This window comes from Melanerpes formicivorus, unplaced genomic scaffold (assembly GCF_026170545.1).
Source record: "Melanerpes formicivorus ecotype bairdi unplaced genomic scaffold, bMelFor1.0.p_v2 SCAF_19, whole genome shotgun sequence".
NCBI lineage: Eukaryota > Metazoa > Chordata > Aves > Piciformes > Picidae > Melanerpes > Melanerpes formicivorus.
The window spans coordinates 538,785-559,440 of record NW_027142371.1 but is presented as its reverse complement, the minus strand read 5'-3'; the positions used below and the strand labels follow the sequence as shown (position 1 = coordinate 559,440).

At 52.1% G+C, this 20,656-nt stretch overlaps 1 protein-coding gene across 3 annotated transcripts in view; it reads right to left on the bottom strand.

The window, feature by feature from the left end:
• The window catches only part of CBFA2T2 (CBFA2/RUNX1 partner transcriptional co-repressor 2), an 85,656-nt gene that overhangs the window by 40,815 nt on the left and 24,185 nt on the right, over positions 1–20,656 (bottom strand). The window contains exon 1 of one of the 3 annotated variants that reach the window (XM_068149746.1): positions 13,650–14,022. The exons of the other annotated variants lie outside the window; for them this stretch is intronic. The gene's annotated coding sequence lies outside the window, so the exon portion shown is untranslated. Of the gene's footprint in view, positions 1–13,649; positions 14,023–20,656 lie in introns of those variants that run through there. 3 annotated transcript variants of the gene reach the window in all.

Below are 20,656 nucleotides of genomic sequence, written 5' to 3'. Positions count from 1 at the left end.
GGACTTGATGATCTCTGAGGTCTTTTCCAATCTCAGTGATTCTATGATTCTGAACAGCCCCTCCCCAGCCTTCCTGTAGGTCCCCTGCAGATACTGAAATGCAGCTCCAAGGTCTCCCTGCAGCCTTCTCTTCTCCAGGCTGAACAACCCCAACTCTCTCAGCCTGTCTTGATGGGAGAAGTGCTCCAACCCTCTGATCATCCTTTGTGGCCCTCTTCTGGACCCACTCCAGCAGGTCCATGTCCTTCTTGTGTCGGGACACTACAAGTAAACACAGTACTCCAGGTGAGATCCCACCAGAGCAGAGGGGCAGAGCCACCTCTCTCAACCTGCTTTTGATGGAGCCCAGGATGCTGTTGGCCTTCTCAGGGTAGAACCCCACATTTACTCCATAAAATCCATTTGACCCCAGAGAGGCACAAACAATACCAAGGACAACTCAAAGTTATGACCAGAAGAGCTGAAATTAAACTAGAAAAGCTGAGAGTGTTTGCTAAGCACAGCACAGGTACAAGTGCTGACCATCTGGAGGAGGAAGCAGGCCAGCAGCTCAGTCAGAAGGGCTAGCTCAGAGGAAAACAACGGCCACTGTTGCAAGAACAACCCAGAAATCCAGCTCCAAACAAACCACTGTCCAAGTTCTACCACAAACCCCAAATGAAGCAACCAAGGAAGGATCCAGCAAAACAATCCCCCTTGGGTCCCTGAAGTCATACCAGCCACAAAGACAGAGTTCAACAGGGACTCTCCTTGGCTGGAGGGAGGCTGAGGAGCAGGAGCTCACTCACCACCAGCCACCTCCAGAGCTGAAGTTCCACCAAACTTCATGGCTGCATTATAGGAAGGATGCAGAGCTGTGGGAGTGAGTCCAGAAGAGGCTGCAAAGATGATCCCAGGGCTGAAGCACCTCTGCTATGGGGATTGGCTGAATGAGCTGGGGCTGTTCAGCCTGGAGAAGAGAAAGCTCCAGAGGGACTTCAGAGCTGCCTTCCAATAGCTGAAGGCTTCCTACAGGAAGGCTGCAGAGGGACTTTTCATGAGACTGCCTAGAGACAGGACAAGGGGGAATGGGCTGAAGCTGAGGCAGAGCAGGGTTAGACTGGATCTTAGTAAGTTCTTCAGTATGAGGGTGGTGAGAGACTGGAATGGTTTGCCCAGGGAGGAGTCCTGAAAGGACAAGCCCCAAAACATTCCCTAACCCAGACAATGGGCTAAGCACCTGTGAATGTGCAAACCTAGACACTTCCTGGGCTCCAGATGGTCCAGGCAAACGTGTAACATGTGTAATTAACCTTGTAACACAGCTGTGAATTGTCTGTGCCCCGACCTCATCCTATAGGTTCAGCTATCAGGTTTCTCTGTGACCAACATCCCCATTATTTACAACTTCCTACAAGTGCCAAAGTGAGTACCACACGTATCCCTCACCCCACAGCCCACCCTGGCTTGACTGACACCAATGCTGGCAGTGCTGCCCACACAAAGCCCTGTTTTGCTGCCCTGATATACCTCAGGTCACTAAGCCTCACTCATTTTACCCTGTGCTCAGCACTGCTCAGGCCACACCTTGAGTCCTGTGTCCAGTTCTGGGCCCCTCTGTTTAGGAAAGATGTTGAGATGCTGGAAGGTGTCCAGAGAAGGGCAACGAAGCTGGGGAGGGGTCTGGAGCACAGCCCTGTGAGGAGAGGCTGAGGGAGCTGGGGTTGCTTAGCCTGGAGAAGAGGAGGCTCGGGGGAGACCTTGCTCTCTTCAACTCCCTGAAGGGAGGTTGGAGCCAGGAAGGGGTTGGTCTCTTCTCCCAGGCACCCAGCACCAGAACAAGAGGACACAGTCTCAAGTTGCACCATGGGAGGTTTAGGCTGGAGGTGAGGAGAAAGTTTTTCCCAGCAAGAGAGATTGGCCATTGGAATGTGCTGCCCAGGGAGGTGGTGGAGTCACCATCACTGGAGGTGTTTAGGAAGAGCCTGGATGGGGTGCTGGGTGCCATGGTTTAGTTGATTAGATGGTGCTGGGTGATAGGTTGGACTTGATGATCCTTGAGGTCTTTTCCAACCTGGTTAATTCTATTGTATTCTATTCTATCACAGCACAGCTCACACGTTAGAGAGCATCCTGCACTGGCTTGGGTGCTAAGCACATCAGCTGCTGCCCAGCCAGCACTTGCTGCAGATCAATGGCACAGCAGGCACCCTGCCAAGATGACAATTCTGCCTCTTAAGAGCCCTCCTCCAGTCACAACACAAATTGCTCTTCCCCTTCATCCCAAACCTGATCAGCATGTGGGAAGCTTTCCACCCTGCCACGCAGTGGAAGGACAGGAGCAACACATTTAGGGATGGGGCTTAGAGGTGGTTTAGGAGCCTGATGATGTAGATGGGCACCTACACACCTTCAGAAGTGGGGCCACTGGTGTGGTGCTGGAGCACTACAAGTCAGCATCTCCTGCAGAGCTAAGGCACAGAGAGATAGGAGTGGACAAGGGAGCCATTAGAGCTCACTACTTCTTGGTCTCTTCAGGGAATGACCCCAGCAGAGATGGAAGCAGAGCGGTAACTGCCTCTGCTGTGCCTCTTCCCCTCTGCCCCATGGGCAGCACAGGTGGAGATTTTCCAAGGATAACCTCATGAGGTTGGGTGGTGCACAGTGAAGGTGCTGGCTCACAAACAGATGCATTTCCTTTCAAAGCATCATGCTGCCACTCAGCACAGAGAGGATTTTCCAACTCATCATTCTTTGGGTTGTCCTGAACTACTTAACAGTATCACAGAATGGTGGAGGTTGGAAGGGACCTCTGGAGATTACCTAGTCCAGCCCTCCTGCTAAAGCAAGGGCCCCCACAGCAGGCTGCCTAGGATCACAATGTCCAGGTGGGTTCAGAATCTCTCCAGAGAAGACAACTCCACAACCTCTCTGGGCAGCTTGTTCCAGAGCTCCAGCACCCTCACACCAAAGAAGTTTCCCTTTATGTTGATGTGAAATCTCTTGGGTTCCAGTTCGTGCCTGATGCCCCTTGTCATGTCACTGGGCACCACCAAGAAGAGTCTGGCCCCAACCTCTTGCTGAGCATTGAGCAGATTCCCTCTCAGGTTGTTCTTCTCCAGGCTCAACAGCCCCAGGGCCCTCAGCCTTTCATCCTCAGAGCTGCTCCAGGCCCCTCAGCATCTTTGTAGCCTCCACTGGACGCTCTCCACCAGTTTCCTGTTTCTTGAACAGGACAGCCCAGAACTGGCCCCAGGAGAGCAGATGTGGCCTCACCAAGGCAGAGTAGAAGGGACAGTCTCCTCACCTTGCAGAAATGAAGGCAAAGACATCTGCATACCCTGCATCCCACCTCTGTAAAAATACAGCCACTTCTGCAGGGTTCTGCATCATTTCTCTGCAGAAAAGGGAGCTGAGGGCAGACCTCACTGCTCTCTACAACTCCCTGAAAGGAGGTTGCAATGCAGTAGGGCTTGGTCTCTTCTCCCTAGTATCAGGTGATAGGAGGAGAGGAAATGGCCTGGAATTGTGCCAGGAAAAAATTCTTTGCTGCAAGAGTGGTCAGGGATTGGAACAGGCTGCCCAGGGAGGTGGTGGAGTCCCCATCCATAGAGGTGTTCAAGAAACCTGTGGCCATGGCACTCTGGGACATGGTTTAATGGCCTTGGTAGGATAGAAGGGAAAATTTCTTTGCTGCAGGAGCGGTCAGGGATTGGAACAGGTTGCCCAGGGAGGTGGTGGAGTCACTGTCCCTGTAGGTGTTCAAGAAGCTGTAGATGTGGTGCTTCAGTGTATAGTTTAGTGGTCGTGGTAGTTGAGTTATGGTTGGACTCGATGATCTTAAAGGTCTTTTCCAACCTTAATGATTGAGTGATTTGTGTTGGGTTGATGGTTGGACTGGATGATCTTAGAGGGCTTTTCCAACCCAAAGAATTCTGTGATTTCCAGCCCCTGCCTTGCACCATGTGTGACAGTAGGTCACAGCATTACTGACCCCAGAGAATTTCACCTGAATTCCCCTTGCACGTCACCACCAACCTACAGCAGCCTAAGAAGTGGTGGCAGCAGACACTGCCCAGTGGTGTGGGATTACAGTGGTGTCCTGTATCACCAGGGGTGGTTCTGCTCAGGTGATCCTGAAGAATTAATCTGCCTGCCCAGGCTTCTGCGCCCTGGCGAGCGTATGCAAAGCAGAGCCAAGCTCGCTCCTCCCTCAGAATCCAGATGGCACTGTGCAAACCTTGTCTGTGTATCAAATGTTGTTTTTTAGATCAAGTGTCCCTGCTTGACAACACAGAACTTCACGATGCTATCTTTAGAGAGGCTTCTCTGCACAGAAACACCCTCAGCAGACGGTGCAGGCAATATGCTAATGTGGCAGGGCCTCCTCAGCCGCAAACAGCTCTTGCTGGGAGCTCAGATACCCCACAGTGAGCCGAGCCTGGTTTAAGATGAGTGGTTATCAAATCACAGGATGGGTTGGAAGTGACCTCCAAAGCTCACCTAGTCCGACACTCCTGCAGTCAGCAGGGACATCCTCCACTAGATCAGGCTGCCCAGAGCCCTGTCCAGCCTCATCCTGAGTATCTCCAGGGCTGGGGCTTCAACTACGTCCCTGAGCAACCTGTTGCAGTGTTCCAGCACCCTCCTGCTGCAGAACTTGTTCCTTACATCCAATATAAATCTGCTCTGCTCTAATTTCAAACCCTTGCCCCTTGTCCTATCACTGCAGGCCTTTGGAAATAGCCCCTCTCCAGCCTTCTTGTAGCCCCTGCAGGTACTAGCAGGCCACTATTAGGTCTCCCTGAAGCCTTCTCTCTTTTACCATCAAGCCCCTATTGAAAAGGCTGCATCATGAAGCATACAGGTTCATCTACACCACTGGAGAGATGCAGGGTGAGCTCACAGCAAAGTCCACAGGAAATGTGCTTGCCCAAAACCCTGCTAAATGAGTTAGAGCAGCTGAAAAGGTGAGCAGCCATGGTTTAGTTGATTAGATGGTGTTGGGTGATAGGTTGGACTTGATGCTCTCAAAGGTCTCTTCCAACCTGCCTTTTCATTCCTTCATTTCTCCTATAGGTTTCAAGATTCTCACCCTGCTTTCCCATCCACCTAAACACCAGGGCCTGGTAATGAACCAATGGGTTTCTTCCTCCAAGTCTTCATTTCCTTCTCCACATTTCACCTAAGGAGCACAGAATGGGAGGGGTTGGAAGGGAGGTAGAGGTCATTGAGTCCAACCCCCCCTGCCAAAGGAGGGGCACACCTAGGGCAGGTCACACAGATAAAAGCAGCACAAGCAAAACAGCTTCTGGTTTGGGAAACAGCCCCCTGATAAAGAACAAAACTCTCCAAGACTTCCATTGCTGCACATTCCTGAGGTGGTTGTGTTAACCCTCAACAATAAATTAGTCACACCTCTTACAAAGAGCATTGTCACCACCCAAAAACAACCCCAGGCACCTTGGGTTGTTTCCTGTGCTCCTCAGCTCCAAGAACAGAAGTCACTGCATGTGAGGAAGTTTGATCTGGGTCCAGTTCTGGTGGCCCCAACACAAGAAGGATATGGAGAGAGTCCAGAGGAGGCACAAAGGTGATCAGAGGACTGGAGAACCCCCCCTATGGCTTAGGGAGTTTGGGTTGCTTGGCCTGGAGGAGGCTCCAGACAGACCTTAGTGCAGTCTTCTAGTACCTGAAGGGACTAGAGGAGAGCTGGGGAGGGACTTTTGACAAGGGCCTGTGGTGACAGAAAAAGGGGCAATGGTTTTAAACTAGAGCAGGGTAGATTTGGGCTGGAGATGAGAAAGAAATCCTTTAGAGTGAGGATGGTGAGACACTGGCACAGGTTGCCCAGGGAGGCTGTGGATGTCCCCTCCCTGGAGGTGCTCAAGGTGAGGTTGGATGAGACCTTGAGCAACCTGGGCTAGTGGAAGGGTGTCCCTGCCCATGGCAGGGGGTCGGAACTGAATGATCTTGAAGGTCCCTTCCAACCCAGCCCATTCTATGATTCTATGTTTCTAAGAACTCCCCCTGCACAAGCTCCTGCTACACACCAATGTAGCACTGCAAAACTGGGAGAAGACAAAAGCAGCTACAGAAACTGGGGAAGCTCATTCCCAGGATCAGAAGGTGACACCAAGAGCAGCAAAGGTGGCTGAAATCACCCCTGGCACCTGCTGCTGAAAAGAACATTTCAGAACAGTGCCATCAGGTAAAGCAGCTTCTTCTGAAACAAGAAAGTGATGCAGGAGGTAGCTCCTTCCATACTGCAGGCACTCAACAGTAAACACCATCTGGCCTGCTAATTTAATTAGGGAGAAGAAACCCCCGAAGTTTGAGGTTTGACTTTGAAGGCTTTAAAAGAAGTATGAGGAAAATCACTCAAGGTGCTCCAGTAGGGTTGTCCTGCTGCTTCATCCACCCTGCTGACCTAATTTAGCTGGAGCTTCTCCCCACAGCACCACAGAGGGGTTGATTTTCTCCTAGGAGTCCACAAGCTGCACCGCTGCACCTGCATGGCTGCTTCTCAGGAGGATCTGGGTGGTCCACACCGGGCAGCCAAGGCAGGACAGGTCTGTGTCAGGAAAGGGGGAGGTGCAGCAAACAACCTGAGTACTTCAGCTAAAGCCATCTGCTCAGCTACCAAGCAGGACTTATTTTTAACCCTTCCACAAACTACATTGGCAGGTCCCACACATCAAGGCAGGACGAACCTCAAGGTGGAGGTCAACCTGACGGACGCCAAAGAAACAATGCTAAGCCACAGAGTCCCAGGACAAACACACTTGCATTTGTCATCTTGAGCTCAGCCAGCCAAGGACCAGCAGCTCTCAAAAGATTTCTGCATCTGAGCAGGCTCACTGCAGCATCTAATTCCAGCCCAGCAAGAGGGACACTCTGCCCAAAGTCATTCTTCATTCTGAACATATCTTGCCCTGAGGAGAAAGGAGCACCTCTAGGACCTTTTCTAGATAGAGGTTTGCATAGATTCATAGAATGGGATAGGGTGGAAGGGACCTTAAAGATCATCCAGTTCCACCCCACCCTGCCATAGGCAGGGACACCTTCCATTAGATCAGGTTGTCCAAGGCCTCTTCTCCAGGCTGAACAACCCCAGCTCCCTCGGTCTGTGCCCACAGGGGAGGTGCTCCAGCTTTCTAATCAGCTTTGGGGCAAGAGCAGACTGCAGCACCACCAGAGCACCCTGCCAGGTCTCAGTGTGAGCTGCCCAGTGGATCACCAGCAGGGAACAAGACAGATCCCATGGAAGTGTCTGCTGGGACACCACCAAGATGCAAAGACACAAACCCTACTGATTGTCCACAAAACATCCTCACCAGCCAGAACAGCTGAGGCTCATGGAGCTTTGATGAGCTTTCATCTTTAAGCCAGCTCACGACCAGGCAGTAGTATGCAACACCTCAGTCATGGTGCTTTGAGGACCACCTTCCAGGAGCAAGCTGCTCTGTCAGGAGCCACCAGCATAAACCTCATCAGCTGCAACACTGCAGCATAACCAAACTCCTCTTGGGAGGCCCAGCGTGCCCCAGCATTTCCCCACAGAGGTTCATACTCCAACTGACCGATGTCCAGACTTGGACAGGGCTTTATCACCCAAGCTGTTTGGACAGAGGCATAGAGGAGAGCTGTGCCAGATGCCTCCAGCGTGGAGATGAGATGCCACTCTCCTGCACTCCGGCTGGCATGAAGCAGGTCAGGGCTGTGCGGGCTGGTCCCCTTGTCAGAAGGCACGACCCACCTGTACTCCTCACTGGAGATGCTCTGTGCCTCTCCAGAAGAGGTTCATTTGCAGGTCCCAGAACCACAGGGTGGTAGGGGTTCCAAATCAGGTTCACCTGCTAAAGCAGGGTCACCCAGATCAGCCTGCACAGGAACACATCCAGGTGGGTTTTTGAAAGTCTCCAGAGGAGGCTTCAGAGCTTCTTCGGGTAGCCTCTTCCAGTGCTCCAGCACCCTCAAGCAAAGCAGCTTTCCCTTACAGTGAACTGAAACCTCCTGTAGCCTAAGTTTGTGCCCACTGCCCTTGTTCTAGGTCAGGCAGCAGCAGAAGCCATCCCTCCCTGTCTCCTGTCAAACCTAGGCTGCTTCCTGCCGCTTTGCCAGTGGGAAGTCCAGAAGGATTCTGGGCGCTTTGGAGTTTCATGCAGCCTGCTGCCCTGCAGATCAATCATGGCAGGAGAAAACCCACATGGTTGCTGGAATTCTGTCATCTCACCTGGAGCACTGCTCCTCTTTGCTCCTCTCAACTGCTGTCTACACTCACAAATTAACAACCAACTGGTTTCATTTTTGGCCTTTCCTCCCCAGAGCCAGACTGGGATCTGTGTGTCGCTTTACTAGGTGTGCCACACAGCAGTTAAAAAACCCCACCCCAAACAACCCAACATCTAAAGCCCAGCAGACTTCTTCCTGCCAGCAAGCAACCCGCCTCTCAGGACACTGCAAAGCTTTCATTTAGCACGGAGTGCCCTCTGGTTATTTTACATTTATGGGGTGGGGGCTAAAGGAAGGAAGCAAGCAGGGAGAGGGGTCATTAGCTTTGCTTGTAAAATCTTCATCCCAGTTGTAACAGCAACTGGAGCCCATTGGGGGAAAGGGGGGTGTTAATAGATTTCAGGGGTTTGTTGCTTCAAGTGCTGAAGTGTCTGTGTGGGGTGAATGGGAAAAAAAAAAGGAACCAAAATTAGCGGGGGACACACAAAAAAAAAATAAGGGGGGGGGGAGATAAAAAATTGGGGGGGAATGTAAAAACATATATCTAAAAGAGAGAACTAAACTAAGTGGATCCTACTCCTTGCCACAAGCCCATATGGAAGTAATCAGGCACAAGGGTGGCAGCTGGGGCCAATAACAGTCACCTGCAGTTGAGGGAGGTGGGGGTTTGGGATGGGTTTTTGATGCTAATTTCCTGGAGGAACAATGCGGGAGCGGGCGCGGAGCGGCAGCCGAGGGCGGCTGAATGGGGCCCAGGCGGAACAATGGCTGCACCTGGCGCCGGGAGCAGCGGCACAGAGCCGGCCCCAGCGCCTGCCACATCTGTTCCCTGCACGGCCACCCGCTCCCCATGCGCCCCCCAGCACGGCCAGGCGTCTAAACCCGGCACAGCTTGCCACGGAGCAACAGGTCGGAGCTGTTTCGGGGCGGCGGCGTGCTCCTCCTCGGCCCCCTCCCGCCCTGCTTTGGGGTGGGCTCAGCGAGGGTTATCTGGGCTTTCTTGGGTGGTTTTGGTGAGATGCCCTGGAAAGGGGTGGTTACACAGCACCCCACTGGCAGGTTTGTCATGTTGTGGTGCTGGAATGAAAAATCATAGAATGGTTTCGGTTGGGAGAGTTCTCTAAGCTCACAGAGTCCATTCACCAACCCATCACCAGCAAGGCCATTAAACCATGTTCCAAAGTGCCATGGCCACACTTTGCATTTACACCTCCAGGGGTGGGGGCTCCACCACCTCCCTGGGCAGCCTGTGCCAATGCCTGACTACTCTTGCAGCAAAAAAAATAACTCCTAATCTCCAACCTAACCCTCCCCTGGCACAATTTCAGGCCATTGCCTCTCTATCACCTGATACTAGGGAGAAGAGAACAACCTCCACCTCACTGCAACCTCCTTTCAGGGAGCTGTAGAGAGCAATGAGGCTTCCCCTCAGGTTCCTCTTCTCCAGACTAAGCAATCCCAGTTCTCTCAGCCCTGTTCTCCAGACCCTTCCCCACAAGTCCAAACTGACCCTTCCTCACAAGGTCCAAACTGACCCTTCACCACAAGTCCAAACCCTTCTCATTGTAGCTTCCCTAGGACTGGCAAGTAACCAGGCAGCAGATCTGCAAGGGTCCTGGTTCTTCTAAATGATCTTCCGGCTACATCCTCCATCCATAGCACACGTCCTGCTGCAGACACCAAAGGCAGAGTCCTGCAGCCCTGAGCACACCAAGGAAATTCAATACACATTGTTCTAAAGCCTTAAGCTTGGCTTCTGAAAATGCCACTGCCCAGCCCAATAAAAGGCACGACAGTTACACTTTAAAGTGCTCTGAAGCCTCTGAAATCGCTATTGTCCTTCTGGAGGCGAGCTGCCGACAACACAAAGCACCACTTAGGTCAAGGTCTTCCCCAAGAAAATTGCTTGTAGACCCAGGCACTGAACCCATGCCTCTAGGTGCTCTGCTTCAGCTGCGGGATCACCACTTGCCAGCTCTTCCCAGCTCCTGCACTTGCTCTACACAAAGGGTTTTCCAGCTGTCCCTCGAGCTGAGACAGTCCCCAGCACACGACTCAAAGTTGAACAGGATCCCAGAGACCTGCTGTGATGCTGCCCTCGGGGACCGCTCTGGAGTGTCTGTCAGAACACATTTCATACCTAGCTTCTAATGAGCAATGAGATATGGAAAGAGTCACTAGATGCTGGGATGAAGGCAAGCTCCCAATCTAGCCCCAAATAAGTACAGACAAGGCAGCTCTTATTGTGGGAAAAAACCCCAACAGGCAACAGATCCCCACCACCTCCTGTTCAGATTTAAGAACTAGCCAGCGTCGCCTTAAATCTGCTACATATGCCCAAGTCCTCAAATGACTTCCTCCTTCAGCTCTCCAGCTATACTATAAACATTGCACACACACGTCAAACAAATCTTGTTTTTTGTCCAAACCCATAAAAAAACAGAGATGGAAAAAACAAGAGGCCACCTGGCTCGCCCGTCCCAGCGCACGGCCGTGGGAGAGGGCTGCCTCCTGCACAAGCCTGCTGCTGGGGACTGCCTTTGTGGGTCAGGCTGGGGACAGAAAGAGCTGCTTGCCTTGAAACTCGGCTCCTGAGGTCAAACCGTGCTCTTTCCCTCCTTCCTGCTGTCCCTCAATGATAACCTCTGCAAGCCAAAATCCACTGTGAGTGAGGCATGACAGAGCCCTGTGAAGCAGCAGGGCAATCATTTGGGGCTCCCACTCGATCCAACAGGCAGGGCGGTGTTCAGAAGGAAGGGACTTAGGGACACTGGGCCTGCAAGACTAGGAGGAATAAAACAGAAGAAAAAGAACACCCCAAGTGCCTGACCCACAGTTCACATGAGAAAAGCTGCTTTTGCTTTTGGCTGCAGCAGGTTTAAACAAGCCTCTGCAGAAAGCAGCAGATGAGACTTGCAAAACCAGCAGCATCTTGGAAGTAAGCAGGGGCCGCGCTCCAGTCCCCGGGCAGAGCAGATCCCGACCTGGCAGCACTGGTTTGGCCTTTTCACTATTAAATGGAGTTTCTGCTCTTTTCCTTGGGGCATTCCCTGGGTAATAGACTTCTCAGATTAACGATTTCTTCTCCTTGCCTTTAGCAATTCTGTTCATTCCTTACCCCATTCAAACCCTTTGCTGGCCTTGCTGCACTTCCCTGTTGGCAGTGTTTGCTCACCCTGCCTTTGCTTCATCCCTTTTGCCTTGTTTCTGACATTGGGGTCTCTTAGTTGTGCATTGTTGGACTTGATGATCTTTTGAGGTCTTTTCCAACCTTATTGATTCTATGATTATCTTTAACTGGTAGGTGTGCTGGGGTAGGGGCACCTGGCTGGGAAGGATCCAGAGTCATGTAAGTGAAGCTTAGTTAGTTTCAAACAATCAGGTGAAACACCAGAATAGAGAAGATCCCATCATCCAGCAGATGATGCTGCCAAAACCAAGTCTTATAATAATTGTGTAGAAATGAGGTAGCACATAGAACCATACAACTGTTTCAGTGGGGAAAGCCCTCTAAGATCATCAAGTCCAACCATCAACATAACACCACAATGGCCATTAAACCACGTCCTGAAACGTCACTCTTGTTTTTGAACACACATCCAACTTGGATATCAAGTTTCAAGCCCCCCCCTTCCCTCAAATACAACCACCTCTCTCCCCCCTAAGCACACAGCTTGTCAGGCACCCCAAATCCTTTCCAAACATCAAGGAACCCAAGAAGGAAAAAAGACACAAAAATGTTTCCTGCAGGTCTTGAGCAAGACACCAGGCAACGAGTTGTTTAATGGCCAAATCGTGCCGCCCCGATGCCGGCAAAAACTTCAGCTTGCTTCATCAGAGCCCAAGCTGCAAAGAGCCTGCAGCAGCAGCTGCTCCAACACGCTGCTTCTCGCAGATTTGGGAAGCTTTCCGGAGCAGGAGCATGGCTCTCTCTTCAGATCCTGTCACACTCTGCACAGCTTTGCTGGAGATGTCTGGGGTTTCACTCCTCCTTTGTGCTGTTGAACTTTGGACAGTGAGGTCGCAGAGCATTAGGCACCATGCGCTCCTCTGACAGCAAGGGACACAGAGGAGGTGTTTGTGTGTCTGGACAAGCAGACTTACAATAGATGCATTTTTAAAGCCTATACCAAACTGGCTGCATGCTGCAAGAGAAGGAAAACCTTAGGGTGGCACAGGCAGAGGCCAAACTGGGTGAGCACAGAGCTGCAGCCCATGCCAAGGAGCCTGGCCAGGCTGCACCGCACTCTCCCGGGGTCATTGGGCATGCTCGGAACTAACCCGGGACAAAGCAACAGCATTGCTTCCCAGAAGGACCCATTCTGCACCAGCCAGCCTCACAAACAACCCTCTCTCTTTTTTCCCCAGCAAGCAATCCACGGCCACGCTCTAGCAACCCAAACTTTGAGTGCTGCTTTTGGTGCATCTCCCGTGGCTGGGCAGCACACAAAAAGGGCTGTGGGCTCCACTGCGCAGCGCTGGGCGCTGCAAGGGGAGCACCAGCCGGTGATATTTTGCAGAGCACAGACCTGGGGCAGCAGCTTTATAACTCCAGGGGGCTGGAGAAAGCAATTTCAACTGCTGAGCCTTTCCAGAAAAACGAGGGGGAGGTGGGGGAAGAGAGGAGCGGTACAGGTTTAAAATCCACATGCGGGATTACAATGGAATAAAAGGAAAGACATAAGCCCGACGGTGAAAATACATAGGGCAGGGAGGTCTGTTCCTGGGTCACAACATTGATCCAAGAGATTTAGATGCTGGTAGCATCAGCTGCTGCTGGAGGAGCGCAAAGACAAAAAGGGAGCAGCCTCTGCCACAATGCAGGGAAGCACTGAAAACACAGGGAAAATTAAGGAAATGTGGGAGCCGAGGGAAGACAACCACCTCTGCAGATTTAACCCCCCTGGCTTCAACAGCAGCATGCAGAAACGAGAGCAAGGCTAAGCACAGGGGAAACCACAGTCTGCTAAAACACACTAACCCCTTCCTGCCTTCCCATTTCCCCAGAAAATGCTGAATCCCAGCCTCCTGCTCTCGGGGAGGGGGGGGTGGGTGGTGGAATAAAAATCAGAAGAGAAATAATCAACCATTCCATAGCAACACAGAGAGGGCTCCGAGGCAGCTCTCCTCCCGGAGACTCGGGTGTTTTTTCAGCTGCAGAACGTACACATGCAGCCGGCTCCTCTAGGGAAGTTTTCACCAGCAGAGCCACTGCAGTCGAGCAGAGGCAGGCTGGCTGCTCCCACCCTCTCTCTCTAACCCGTGCTCAAGGTTGAGGCTCTCCCAACACTGCCAGCAAAACCCACGTCGCTCCTCAGACCTTCTTGGCGGTGCAGCGGCTCCACATCCCCCAGCCCCCGAGCATCTCCCACCGCCCTCAGAATCGCTGTGCCCTGCCCAGCTCCGGGGTGAAAATAGAAGCATGCAGGGCTTACCCTAAGCAGCGAGGTTGCAGGGATCCAGCTGCTGTTGAATACACCTAGTTGCTTTGAAATATAAATAAAAGCACTCTTCCTCCTCCTGGGCTGGCGATGCTGGAGCGCAGCCGGAGCCCAGCCTGCCTTCTCCTTTCATTAGCTGGACATGTGTCAGGTCCCGCACATCTGCGATTCCTCACTGCCTGGAGCCGCCTGTCCGATTCCAGGGAAACACAGATGGATCCCAGATGGGAAGGTCCTGCCAAACAGACCAGCTCTCCACCTTGCCAGAATACCCAGCTCAGAGGCAAACAGACACACACACACACACACACACCCTGGGCTCCCTGCCTGCGTCGCGCTGCTGCCAGGCTGCTCGCCAGCTGATGTCACCAAGCACACACCTACCAGCTCCTCGCCGCCCGCCTGACATTAACTTGTTAAATACACAGAATTTGTTTATGGCCGGCAATAAGGGCGAGAGGGAAGCGGGGAGGGGGTGTGTGTGTCTGTGCGTGTGCTTCTCCAAAATGAGCCTCCCCTAGCGGGCTCTGCCCTCGCAGCCCGGAGCCGAGGCGCAGCCCGGAGCCGAGGCTCAGCGCGCAGCCGAGGCTCAGCCCGGAGCCGAGGCTCAGCCCGCGGTTTTGCAATCCAGCGGAGCTGTTGGGCAAAGCAGAGAATTCATTTTCGGAAGGTTTCCTTCCCCACGCACGTAAATCTTCCCTGTAAAGCCCTAGCCCCGGCGTTCGCGGCGCTGGAAAGCTGGCATGTGTTAGCAATTAGAGGCAACAACAAGATAACAAGATACTGATGTCGCAAGGGTACCGAACCAAGGGCTGGAAAATTCAAAGGAAGAGCAATTAAATGTGGAACATATTCCCGGGATGGAAGAGGAAGTGTTAAAGGAAAATGTAACCCTCCCCAAATGTTTTATACCGGGAGTAAAAACTCCACCAGGGAGGCTCAGAACAGAAACCCACTGGACACAACTTGCCTTTGACCGTTTTTTTTTTTGCCTCCCTTAACACCCAGCCATGGTAGCTCTGCCACCTACAAAGCTCTTGGCAGCTCTGAATGGCTGCTCCCCGACGCAGTGCGAACAACAGATATTAACTGGAGGCCCCTGACTAATCTCATCAGCCCAGCACCATTCATGGCCAGCCGGGTGCTGGGGAGACACGGATTTACACACAGCCTTCCCCCCACCAGACAGGCGTCCCTGCCTGCAGACCTGGCCCAGAGGAGGGGCCACCACCCCTCCAGTTGCTGCCCAAACCATGCTCCTCCACACCAGCCTCCTCCCAGCCCAGGCAGAGAAGCAGTGCTTGCATTTTGCTCACAGACCAAGCACAGGCACGTTTTAAGATTTCAGGAGGGTTCCCCAAATCTAGTCCATGCTTCTCTGAGCTGAGAGGCTTCAGGGCTCAACAAAATCCCTCCCAAACCTTTGCAGGCAGCACCAGCTCTGCCTCCAGCTACTATTTTTGAGGATCACAGACCCTCATAGCATGCCAGGACAGCAAACTGCCCAAGCTGAGGGATGCTGGGGACTTTTAAAGCCCAGAAATCACAGGAGCTGCATTCTCCTCAGCTGGTATGAGCCTGGTGGGATAGTTACTCGCTCACAGACAGCAAAATGTTTCTTTTTTATGACATTTCCAGTCCTTCAGTAGGCTACTGCTAACTGCCAAGCCATATCCATAAACCTCCTGAAAGTAACTGCCCCCAGCATCCCACCTAACCCCTTCACCCCCAGCCTCTTTGCCTCTCACTCCTAATTAGTCTAAGGTAGCTCTGCTTCCCTTTGGGAGGGAAAAAGGCTGTAAAGGGAGAGGGGAAAGTGCTTTAAAGGAAGTATTAAAAAACCCTGGGTGAGAAGGCATGGCATGTGTGCATGAAGACATGGGCTTCTCCAGGATCTGCTCCCACTGAGGACAGGCCACCCCAGCACAGGCTGGATTCAGGACAGTTACTGGGGTTAGGTGACTCTGAGCTATTGTGGGAGCATCTGAAGCTGCTGCAGCCCTTGACTGGCTGAGCACAATCCCTCCAGGAAGGACAACCTGGCTGCAGACAGAGGGGACAGGGATTCACAGCTCCAAACCTCAACTAGGAGCAGTAATTTCACATACTTCAGTTCAAAAGAAGCATCTCATAACCAAGGATCAGCACACAGATACCTGGAGCACTCTACAAACTGCTGCTCAGTCAGTCAAGTGGATTGGGAAGGGACAGAGACTGCTGGCAGATCATAGAATCAAAAAGGTTGTAAAAGACCTCAAGGATCATCAAGTCCAACCTGTCACCCAACACCTCCTGACAGCTAAACCATGGCTCCAAGTGCCACATCCAGGCCTCTCTTGAATACCTCCAGGGATGGGGACTCCACCACCTCCCTGGGCAGCACATCCCAATGGCCAGTCTCTCTTGATGGGAAGAACTTCCTCCTCACCTCCAGCCTAAACCTCCCCTGGCACAGCTTGAGACTGTGTCCTCTTGTTCTGGTGCTGGTTGCCTGGGAGAAGAGACCAACCCCCACCTGGCTACAACCTCCCTCCAAGGAGTTGTAGAGAGCAAGAAGGTCTCCCCTCAGCCTCCTCTTCTCCAGGCTAAGCAACCCCAGCTCCCTCAGCCTCTCCTCACAGGGCTGTGCCCCAGACCCCTCCCCAGCCTTGTTGCCCTTCTCTGGACACCTTCAAGTGTCTCAATGTCCTTCTTAAATTGAGGGGCCCCAGCACCTCCCAGCACCCCTTCTCTCTGCACCCCAGACTCCTCTTGGTAGGGCTGCTGGCAAAGCACATCACTAAAGGTGCCACAGTCAGGCACTGCAACAGGCTGCCCAGAGAAGTGGAGTCACCATCCCTGGAGGTGTTCAAAAAGGGTGCAGAAATGGCACTTTGGGACATGGTTTAATGGCCATGGTGGTGGTGGATTGACAGTTGGACTTGATGCTCTGAATGATTCTATGATTCTAAAACATTTCATTTCAGAAAGTTCACGTCCCTAGGGCTCCTGACTCTTCTGATGAAGGCTGTACAAAATACTTGAAGCTTTCAATATTTCATGAGATGAGATGGAAAAATCAGCTCTAAATGACACAACAGACAATGAAGGGACACAAAACCCAAGCAGCTTCAGGAGCACCAGAACAGATCAATTATTTTCCCAGGAACTTGTGCCTCCCTGGCACCTCACACTGGGAGGTCCCCACAGGAACCCTCCCCAGCCAGCGTCATGCCAACAGTGGTGGCTCTCATGTGAATTCTCTGATGTCTCACATGAAAGAAGCTCATGTTGCAGCTTTGCCCCCAGGGGAGATGGTACAAGGCTGAGGGATGCTCCCTGCCCATCCCTGTCCTAACATCACCAAAGCAGCCTGCAATCAGCCAGTGAATTCAAAAGCTGACCTTGGTCTGAGCAAAAGGAGGTATTGGAGATGCAGCCTGGGAGACGCCAGGTCTCTGGGTCAAAGGCACCACAGAAAGCCCTCTTAGAAGGTACAGAGCACAGCCTGAGGTTGTCTGAACTAGGTAACCAGCACTAGATGTTCCCTCACCTCCTTTTTTTAATTGCAGTTTAACTTAAGGACCTCAACAGCTTGTGAACATTTCACTTCACACAAACAAAAGCTGTCCCCAAACATAACAACTGGGCTTTTCACTTCCATTTGTCAACCCACAGCCAAAGAAATCTTTTTTCCCTACAGCCTCAAGTAGTTTGAAACACCACCAGCTCAAGTCACTCCAAGGATTCTGACTGCATAAACCTTTGTGAAAATGCAGGGGGTTACCTGTGGACACTTTTTGCCATGGTATCCACAGACAAACTTCTACCAAACCCCAACATCCTCAGGGATGCTGCCCACAGTTCTGGCTGGAGGAATAGGAATATGCCAGACCTCACAGCTCAGGCAAGGAGTAAGGCAGCTGCACACGTGGTTTGGGGCTCTCAAGGCTTAAAAAATTGAAGGTGAGGATACCTGCTCACTACAAGTAGGAGCCACTGCAAGGTGTCCTTAAAAAGGCTTGTGGATTATGTCTTCAACATGACCCACGTGTCTAAGCTTACTCAAACCATGAGCCATCCCCAAGCTCACCACAGGCAGAGGCAGGTCTGTGGAGCTGCAGGGGAGCATGCTGCTGCCAACCAGTCTCTCCAGCAGCACCAATGCAGCAGCTCCCAATAATGCATGCCAGGAGGAAGCACCCCACACACCATGTCTGCTCAGCCATCGCCACTGCAAACAGGGCAGGGGGAAGCAGAGACAACATGCTACTAGAAGGCACCAAGATACGTCACCTCCTGAGCTCAAGCAGCACCTCTGTGTAACCACGAGGCTACTCTGCTCCTCAGAGCAGCACTAAGCCAGAATTTGTGACCCAGACATCCAGCAGCACAACAGAAGTCAGGAGGGCTGCAGGCAGCAGGGGGAAGCCGCTTTCCCCTGCTCTCCACGTTAATCTGCTTTTGCTTTCTTCTCCTGGGAATGTTCCATGGAAAGAACGATGCAAACCAAGTTTGAACACTGGGAGCTATTGATATCTGCTGCTAAGTGTGGTTTCTGAGGAAAGCAAGGAAAGCTGAAGCATTTTTCCAGTGGAATTTTTATGCCTATCACAGCCCATGGCCACAGCGAGCACAAGAGACCCAAACTGCTTCTGCTTTCTTTTCTCTTCCACCCAGACTTCATGCCATGGCACAGCTTGCTTCTTTTTTTGCCTGCTGTGTTCATACCTCAGGAGGAAGCTTCCCTCATATTGTGGGCAACCCTGGAAAGCCTTTGCCTTTTGAAGCTGACCACTTTCCATGGCACAGAAAAGCACACCCAAAGGCACCGAGGCAGCCAAAGCCATTTATCAGCCTAAGTGGAAACCATAAATCTGTGCTAACTGGAATCTGGTGGAAACCAATTGGGATCCTCCTCCTCCAGGCTCAGGTCTGGCAGGAAAAGCCCAATGTTTTATTGCCTTCTTTGTGCCTTACTTACAAGTCAGAGGAGCCAAGAAGGGACACTGGTAGGGTTACAGGGGGAGGCTGGCTGTCTCAGCTCAAACTCAGCAGAGGGGCATGCAGCACCCCTACCCCACCCCCCAACCATGGAATTAATCCTCCCCATTCCTAGCTAATTTATCACCTCTAACAAACATCCTCTTTTCAATGCAGCTACTATTTAAATTAGCACATGGCAGATTATGTTAACAAGCTTAATTTGTCAAGTAAATCTAATCATATTGCCTCCTTCAGGAGTGAACTGAGCAGTGCTTGGGTTTTGTGCCATTCCAATGCTGCCCGAGGGGGGCGGGTGGGGGGGGGGGGGAGGGGGAATCATGTTAGAAGCTGGCCCTGAGTGAGCTGGCAGAGTTTACATCCACAACGACAACAGACAGCATAACCAACCAGTGGGAGCAAAGAATCAACAAGGACTTAAGCACAGCCTAAAGAACTTACTGAAACTTTTCTTTCTGGCCACTGATTTAGGGCTGGGGAGGGGGACACCTAAATGAAATCTCCCTTATTCCTGGCTCTAGGAGCACACAGTAAAGGAAAAACACCCAGGAACTGACATCTTACCCAAGAATTCCCTACCAAACTAACACACTGGATTCCTAAACCCAGCACCCTTGCTCTGATCAGAAATCCAAGCCTCTGTAGCTGTCATGGGTATTTAAACCAAGGCCAGGAATCTGGAAAGAATGAGTAATCCCTTTTTTTGGAGAGAGGAAAACCCAGCCTGCAGAGGATTAAGTCTGGTCCAACAGCTTGACAATATTTTCCAGATCAATACCAGGGCTGTTTGATTAGAGAGATCTGTTAAAAACACATCCATCCATGCCCCTCCAGTGAGCTCAGTGAGGGACTCTTTAACTGCTCAGCAGCTGAGGTGGGCATCAGAAGCATCTCTGCTTTGAAGCTGTGCTGATGCAGCTCCCACTGCAGCAGACTCAGCCACCTCCCTGCTACTTCAGGCCGAGAGAGTTGGGGCTGCTCAGCCTGGAGAAGGCTGCAGGGAGACCTTAGAGCAGCCTTGCAGTACCTGAAAGGGAGCTACAGGAGTGCTGGGGAGGGACTTTTAACAAGGGCTCATAGTGATAGGATGTGGGGCAATGACTTTGAGCTGGAAGAGGCAGATTTAGACTGGAGATTAGAAAGAAATTCTTTAGAGTGAGGGTGGGGAGGCACTGGGCACAGGTTGCCCAGGGAGGTTGTGGATGCCTCCTCCCCAGATGTGTTCAAGGCCAGGCTGGATGGGGCCTTGAGCAACCTGGGCTGGTGGGAGGTGGAGGTGTCCCTTCTCACAGCAGGGGGGTTGGAACTCACAATCTTGAGGGTCCCTTCCAATCCAAACCATTCTGTGATTCAAGAAAACACAGTAACCTGCCTACATCTGACATTTCTGCCCGAGTCCCTACAGAGCCATGCCCTGCAGCATGTGCTTATGGCACAGACAAGCTCTGGAAGCAGAAACCCTCCCTTTTGCAGCTGAGATGATGTGCTTTGAGAGCTGTGTCCCAGATCAGGCCCTCTGCTCTGGGCTCCCAGTGCTCCCCACTACGTCCTCTGTGGAAGATCTCTGACAATTAAGAAAGCACATGTCAAAACTTATGAAAGCAGGGCTCATCAGCAGAACTCAGCCCAGACAGGACAGCATTTCCAATCAAAAGCACAAGCAATAAAATACACGTGCTGGATCCCAAGCCCCTTCCCTACAGCAAGGTCACTACGTCCCAGCTTGCTTCCTGCACCTCCCTCCACCAGTGACTTCCCTCCTGCTGGCTGTGGCTTTTTGCCTGATAATGGCTTTTCCTTCTTTACCTTGGGCTCTTTTAACAGGAGCCTTTTTCCCTACCTCATCTTGAGTTTCCCTCCCCTCCAGTCCCCGCGACTGGGACTCACACCTCGAGTCCTGTGTCCAGTTCTGGGCCCCACAGTTTAGGAAGGAGGTTGACTTGCTGGAGCGTGTCCAGAGAAGGGCAATGAAGTTGATGAGGGGTTTGGAACACAGCCCTGTGAGGAGAGGCTGAGGG